The sequence below is a fragment of the Salmo trutta genome, chromosome 21 (assembly GCF_901001165.1).
Source record: "Salmo trutta chromosome 21, fSalTru1.1, whole genome shotgun sequence".
In the NCBI taxonomy this organism is placed as follows: Eukaryota; Metazoa; Chordata; class Actinopteri; order Salmoniformes; family Salmonidae; genus Salmo; species Salmo trutta.
Window position 1 is genome coordinate 10,684,599 of NC_042977.1, and position 8,320 is coordinate 10,692,918.

General features: G+C 42.0%; 1 long non-coding RNA gene across 1 annotated transcript; it reads right to left on the minus strand.

The window, feature by feature from the left end:
- Positions 1–1,618: 1,618 nt before the first annotated feature.
- Positions 1,619–4,669, minus strand: LOC115156655 (uncharacterized). Its single transcript, XR_003868301.1, has 2 exons — positions 4,170–4,669; positions 1,619–1,858 (listed from the first exon to the last, which is right to left on the minus strand). It is a non-coding gene; the product is annotated as an uncharacterized LOC115156655 (long non-coding RNA).
- Between the last annotated feature and the right edge of the window lie 3,651 nt (positions 4,670–8,320).

Here is an 8,320-nt window from a genome sequence, read left to right on the forward strand (position 1 = left end):
CTCACCATACTCAATGCCACTTAACAGAAATATCAATCCAATAGTGAAAAAAGTACAATTCTTCTTCTGACGATAATCCATCACATACTATGACTTTTCTGGCTATCGCACATCAACGTTTGCCTCCTCATATCGTTCAGGGACAAATTTATCAAATTAGATTAAGCAAACAAGAGGATGATGACTCCAATCAAGCCTATTTCCCCTTGGTAAACATTGGAATGTACTCCACTGTGTTTTGGGAAGAAAGTCGTATTTTGGTCGCTTCGAAACTCTCCTTTGCCCCACAGGTAGTTTCCCCCACAGGTAGGTACTATAGCAGCCTCGACAGCTGGTAAAAACCCGATAGGCCTTATCAGCATATCCCCCAGAGTCTTTCGTCCTCCATGAACCACTATAATCCAATTAGTAAATATCCCAGACAAGCGTCATTACTTCAAATACCTGAAGGAAAATTCAGTTTGTTTTCAGTCATTGGCAGCAGGTTGACCAAGAATATTGTGGACTGTAGATCACTGCCTAAAGCCTGAGCTCTGCATATTCCACTGCAGGTATAGCCAATGTTCTTCTTCTGCTGTTTTGTGTTACAAGGTGAGGTAAAGCACGCAGGACATGATATCTATTATTCATTATAGACAGCTCTCATTTCATTGTATACACTAGGTTCGCACGCCACTCCAGCCCTAAGTGCATATACACAAGCAATGTTTTAAAATAGCCATCCAGGTTAAGTAAGTGCTACCCTAACCTAGGGTACTAGCTACAGTATACATAGAAAATTGCCCTTTTAGTAATGGTTTATGGGTGTAGCGTACAATATTAGCGGCAATGGCCCCTGCACTGCATGCAACACCTCCACAAATATACCAGCACAGAAATATGGGATTTACATTTTAGAATGTATACTAAAGTATCTGGGCCCTCATTTATCAATGTTGCGTAGAAAAGCTTCTAAATTAACTCGTACGAAGAAAATGTAGTATGTTCGTAAGTACAAAAAGTTGGTATTTATCAATTGCTCTTACGCTTGATTTACACACACCTGTACGTATTTTGCCTTGATAAATCAGACACGTTCTTAAACACTGTGCTAGTGCACGTGGAGTCTCATTTACATAGAGAACAGCCCTAAATGACCATTTATGGTCACAAACCTTCCTTTAAAGCTGAAAGAAATGTCACTGATTTCTGTCCGCCAACATGGAGGAATCAAAGAAGACAAAGAAAAACGACTTTCAGGACGCAAAAATAGAACTTTCGATCACTGAAGTGGAAGCAAAACAAGCCATACTTTTTGGCGCCCTCAGCAATGGTTTGACAAATAAGAGAAAGAAATATTGCTTGGGAGCAGGTTAGAGCTGTGGTAAATTCTGCCTCATCTGAGTGCAGAACATTTAATGACATTAAAAATAAATGGTTTGATTTGAAAACATATGCAAAAAAAAATTATGATCCACAAAAGGGATATAAGTGCAGGAGGGCAGAGAGTCTCTTCACTGTCTGCTATCGACCAGCGCATTGGCAGCATAATTGGAGAGACCTCAGTGTCTGGCATCATTTGTGATGGTGATACTGAGGACCGTCTCCTAGACCCTGAAGGAATACCAAGCACACCAACTGATGGTAAATCAAGCTTTATTTTCGCACCCATATTCAGACATGGACCACATCTAAATACTTTTTCTTGAAAATAAATATAACATTATAAATGTAACAAAATGAATATTACAAAAACAACAAACATGAAATCTTCACAGATGTGGGTGATTTGTCTGACCCCCTCATCCCCAGGCCTACAAGAAGGGTGTCCTCTTTTGTGAGCGCTTCAGCTGTGCCACATGTTTTGACTGACACAATCCTGAAACAACAAGAAGAGATCAACACGTCAATTCTTGAACTCAAACAGCAGCTGGAGGATGTAAGGGAGAGCGAGATATGTTGTCACACGTTTCACGCTGTCTAACATTTACTGGGCACAATACATCACAATGGTATAAATGTCATACCAAATGAAAGACAGAAGTCTTGGGCACATATTTTGTTTTCATTACATCTTCATATCTTATTTCAGTACGGAGTTGTAGACCGTTGAAGAGAGTGTGCCCTTGTGACAAATTGCCCCATCAGCCGGTAAATTGTCACACTACGTCGGGTAAGTTGTCACATTGGATTATGAACAAATAAGAACACAACTTATTAATTGTGAATATTGAACCAAATTCAACTTCATTTAAAGAACTCAAAATAAAAACAATCATGCCTAGAGAATCTGGCAAGTCATGCCTTTCAATCAAAGCAATAATGCTGGCAAAGCACACATTAAGTGGCACGTCCACTTTACTTTGAACTTTGAAATCGAACGTTCTCTGGCGTGCACATACAGTGCCTTGCAAAAGCATTCACCCCCCCCTTGGCGTTTTTCGTATTTTGTTTCATTGTAACCTGTAATTTAAATAGATTTTTATTTGGATTTCATGTAATGGACATACACAAAATAGTCAAAATTGGTGAAGTGAAATAAATAAAAAAATAACTTTTCTTTCAAAAAGAAAAAAGAAAAAGGAAAGTGGTGCGTGCATATGTATTCACCCCCTTTGCTATGATCCCCAAAATAAGATCTGGTGCAACCAATTACCTTCAGAAGTCACATAATTAGTTAAAGTCCACCTGTGTGCAATCTAAGTGTCACATGATCTCAGTATCATACACCTGTTCTGAAAGGCCCCAGAGTCTGCAACACCACTAAGCAAGCGGCACCACCAAGCAAGCGACACAATGAAGACCAAGGAGCTCTCCAAACAGGTCAGGGACAAAGTTGTGAAGAAGTACAGATCAGGGTTGGGTTATAAAAGAATATCAGAAACTTTGAACATCCCACAGAGCACCATTAAATCCATTATAAAAAAATTTGAAAGAATATGGCACCACAACAAACCTGCCAAGAGAGGGCTGCGCACCAACACTCATGGACCAGGCAGGAGGGCATTAGAGGAGCTGCAAAGCTCACAGCGGAGATTGGAGTATCTGTCCATAGAACCACTTTAAGCCGTACACTTCACAGAGCTGGGCTTTACGGAAGAGTGGCCAGAAAAAAAAGCCATTGCTTAAAGAAAAAATAAGCAAACATGTTTGGTGTTCGCCAAAAGGCATGTGGGAGACTCTCCAAACATATGGAAGAAGGTACTCTGGTCAGATGAGACTAAAATTTAGCTTTTTGGCCATCAAGGAAAATTCTGTCTGGTGCAAACCCAACACCTCTCATCCCCCTGAGAACACCATCCCCACAGTGAAGTAGCATCATGCTGTGAGGATGTTTTTCATTGGCAAGGACTGGGAAACTGGTCAGAATTGAAGGAATGAAGGATGGCTCCAAATACAGGGAAATTCTTGAGGGAAACCTGTTTCAGTCTTCCAGAGATTTGAGACTGGGAAGGAGTTTTACCTTGCAGCAGTACAATGACCCTAAGCATACTGCTAAAGCAACACTCGAGTGGTTTAAGGGGGAACATTTTAAATGTCTTGGATTGGCCTACAGTAGTCAAAGCCCAGACCTCAATCCAATTGAGAATCTGTGGTATAACTTAAAGGTTGCTGTACACCAGCGGAACCCATCCAACTTGAAGGAGCTGGAGCAGTTTTGCCTTGAAGAATGGGCAAAAATCCCAGCGGCTAGATGTGCCAAGCTTATAGAGACATACCCCAAGAGACTTGCAGCTGTAATTGCTGCAAAAGGTGGCTCTACAAAGTATTGACTTTGGGGGGTGAATAGTTATGTACACAAGTTTTCTGTTTTTTTTCTTATTTCTTGTTAGTTTCACAATAAAAAAATATTTTTCATCTTCAAAGTGGTAGGCATGTTGTGTAAATCAAATAATACCAACCCCCTCAAAAATCTATTTTAATTGCAGGTTGTAAGGCAACAAAATAGGCCAAGGGGGTGAATACTTTCGCAAGCCACTGTAGATCCACGGTAATTGTTGGAATGGAATGTAATGCTGCAGATAACTTGCTTAAATGTTTAAAGTCTTAACGAAACAGATGTGGTGTTTAAACGCACTAATGGTACAGTTTTGTAACAGCCTATATGACGTACATCCGTATCTGACTAATCAGACTCATCTTCGGAGTTACAGTTCTGGCACACATATATCGCCTGGCCTGAGGCACACCTCACACACTTCACCCAAGTCTCCTTTGGAAGACTGTTTGAAAATGGCTCCACACAGACGAGGCTGAAGCACTCCTCTTCATCTGATGATGACTCTTATACGATTTCTTTTTTTAGCTGCCTTGTTCTTTGCAGATCCAGATTTTGCTTCCCTTCCCTTTCCTTTCTTCGTAAACAGCCTTTTTGCTACATTGTGCCTTTATTCTTTTCCATTTCCAGTGCCTTCTTCACTGGTGTGTCAGTTAGAATTCCTGTTTTGCGCCGTTTTCTTCCTTTGCAAGCTGGTTTTTCAGGGGCTAGCTTTTGGATATGGCCGGATGTCCTCTGGAGTTGGTAGTCCGCTGTCAGCAATGGCATTGCTGGGCAAGGGTGAGCTGGTGTTAGCATAAGAACTGGGCAGGTCTGTGAATGAGCTCATGCTAGGCGGGGCTGGAATAGTGTTGGGGCCTGGCAGGTTGTTGCTGGGGCCTGGCAGGGCTGGAATGTTGCTGGGGCCTGACAGGACTGGTGCTGGGGCCTAGTAGGGTTTGGTTCTGAATAGGGCGATCTGTAACATAGGATGGTGCAAACTCGGTTTCCAGAAATACATCCCTGTTGTAAGGTTGTACCCCAGCCACTCTAAAGCCAGCCTGAATGTTCAAGGGGGTTGCAGCCAGAGAATCGGCGATTGCCACAATAAATTGCCCAACCCTAAATTGACATTGTCTTCCTGGGATTGTTCCTTATCCAGGCATCACACGAGGTGTTGATGTGCCTCTTTAGTGGCCCGTAGACAGCCCTCTCTAAGGGTTGAAGCCAACGAGAATAATGGGGTGGGAATGATAGCATAAATATGTAATTTTCCTTGGCATAATTGAGTCCATCAATGGACAGATGAGACTCGTGGTTTTGTCCAAAAGGAGTAAACAAGGCTTCTCCTTTGAGCACTTCGTATGCTCAACTAAATGTTTCAGAAAGTCAACAAAGTGCACATCTTTCATGCATCCAGAGGGATTTGCCCCTCCATTGCTGCCAGGTAGTCCGTTGATCAGGAAATGATCGCGGAAGTTGACACGGTGGAATATAAAATATGGAGGTATACTATACTACAGCACAGGCCAGTGTGATGAGGGTTCCCCTTTCAGCGGAGGTCAGTGACCCTACTTGTTTGAATCCACGTCTGCCCACCACTTTGTCAGGTTTATGTACAGTGCTCACCCCAGTTTCATGAACATTCCATATGTCTCCTGGTCCAAATTGATATCTCTGTAGCATTTATGCTACATTGCCCATTTTCTCTGAAGCTACTTGCCCTGGCAAGGCTAGTTGCCTCTGGCTTTCTCAGCGACAGCGTTGGGTGCCGCTTTTTTAAGAAGCCTGTAAACCACTCCAAGCTGGCCTTCTCTTCTTCTGCCCACATTGGCGTGAACTTCAGCTGGTGTGCCACAGCATACTGGTAGGCGAGTCTTCTGACCTCACTTGGCGACACACCAAAATAAATGTCAGCTGGCCTAGTAATGTACTGAACAAGCTGCATCTCCAAATCAGGTGAAAAAACCTGCCGTGGCTTTGTATAGCCAACCACTGTTGTTGGCGTGGCTGTCTGACTTTCAATTTCTTCTCTGGTAACCTTTTGACAATACCGAGTCAGAGTACGGTAATTTATGTCAATATCCTTCGCTGTACTCCTGATTGATTTGTTCTGCAACTTCACCTGCCTCACTGCCTTTAACATTATGCCAGGTGGTGTGCTACCATTCTTTGTCTTTCTTTGATCATTTCTAACCATTCTTTCCTTCCTTCAAACACACATTTCCTCATTGCAATGACATATTCATTACAGGCTTATTACGCCCACCTCCCTGTCTACTATCCTTGTTGCCACCATGCAATTCATAACACCACACTAAATTCATGAGTGTGTGTGTGTGTGTGTGTGTGGATATACTGTCTCATACAGCAGGAAACATAGTGTGTTAGTAGACACACACACGCCAGAGCCTGTCTTGTGCAGTCCAGGGATATGTCTGCTGCTCTAAACTATACGTATATATAATCATCAATTTACAGTAACATTTAATACTATTGTCAGAGCTGATTACACCATCACAATGTTTGTTGAGCATGTTCTATGTATACTGGGGCAAGTTGTCACATGTGAAGATTTGCCCCATTGTCTTTGAGACAACTCACATGTTGGCTAAATCTCTCAAGGTTAGCTCAGCATAGGACTGCAGCTAAAGTATCAAAAGACACATTATTGTTTCAGAGCAAAATTATAATTTTGAACATTCATACCTAACAACGTTTTATTGCATAAAATGTAAAGTGCCAATTTTTTACTTTTGAAGGGGAAAAATGTGAAACTTGTGCTCACCTCAGATTAGAGTGACCTTGGCCACATGTGAACAGGAAGTTGACTATAGAACATGTAGTCACGCAATTTCATTTTTGAGATAGCGCTTCTAGTGTTGGAGGTATGAACAGTTTGTATGAACAACTTACCTCGCTCTCCCCTATGCAATGGCCCGAGAGACATAAATCAATCATTGAAAGAGTTTGTTGATTTTTGTCAAACATGTAAGACAAATTCTGGTGCAATGTGTTTTCCTTGTCGATTTGATTACAATATTTGGAAGAACAGATACCTAAAACCGTTGTATGATATTGACTCTCGTCCTCAGTGCCAGGGCTATGGGTGGTGGGAAACACTCCGTCAGGCATGGACTCATCGGGTCTGGGTGGATCATTCAGTGGAATGCCATTTTTAATTGCAATGTTATGGAGCACACTGCAAGCCTTGACAATGTAGCAAACCTAAAAAGGAATTTGCACACTGTATTTCATTGAAGTAATGGCATATGAAGGAATGTAATTTGAGGCAAACCTTGCTAGGCTGGTATTGCAGTGTGCCTCCTGTCCCAGACAAGCACAGACAACGTCCTTTCAGCAGGCCTATGGTGCGCTCCACTGTTCTTGTGCGTGCATGGGCTTGCTTGTACCTTGCCTCTTGTTGGTTTGAGGGGTTTGTGTGGCGTCATCAGCCATGTTTTTAATGGGTAGCCCCGGTCTCCTGCAGTTCTGAACACAACATTCCGATATTGTTTCCCAGTAGATGTCTAACATGGCAAATAAAACATAAGTCACTTACCAATAAGTCATCCAACCTTAACAGCTCCTTCCTGGAAGATAAGGCCGACTGAACTGTTCTGCACAATGAATGAATCATGTGTCCCACCTGGCCACTACATTCAACAAAGCCAAATGTGAATCACAGACGACCTGCACGTTGACAGAATGGAAAGCTTTTCTGTTGACGAAGTTGAATTTGTTCAATTACAGTGCTTTTATTGTGATGTGGGTGCAGTCAATTGCTCCAATGACATTGGGAAATCCAGCTACGGTATGGAAATCCCTTTCCACTCTGGCCTGTTGCACAGCAGTGTATGGAAACTGTATGTATTGTGGGGTCAGTGAAATAATGCCATGAAGGACTGCAGGCAATATTCGGCTCATGGTTGGTTGTGAAATGCCAGACCGATCCGCAATCTCCCGTTGGAATGTTCCAGTGGCCAGAAATCCCAGGGTGGAGAGGACTTGGGTATGAACTGGTATGGCATTGGTGGATTTCGTCTCCCTTTCTAATACTGGAGAGAGTTGGTTGCAGAGATACAATAAAATATGCCTTGGAAAACTAAATCTACTAATAAGCAAAGCACGCTCATTGAAAACACGCTCCTTGCGTAATGCAGCTTGTGCCAGATCCTCCAGCAATGCAAGATTTGCCATTTTGGACAAGTCACAATGCCTCAGTGTTGCCTTTTTATATATGATATAACTAAATTGCCTCCAACCTTACATTCCACTCTCTTTCTAATTGACTTTATTATTCAATTAGGCTTAATTGGTTTCATGTTTATGAATTCGATAGCACCCTGAGAACTATTAGTAGCTTAAGTGTCTATAAAACAAATACATTAATAAACGATTCATGTATTATATTTTTTATTTTCATAGTTTCTGATTTGGTCCAGTATGCCAATCCTTTCTCCATTTGGTGGATGGTATTTCATTAGCAGTTTGACTTTTCTACCACAAGGTGCTGTGCGTACACATTGTCAGAGTTTGCGTAAACTTAAGCACACCTCTCAAGTAGAAGTACAAATTGATCAA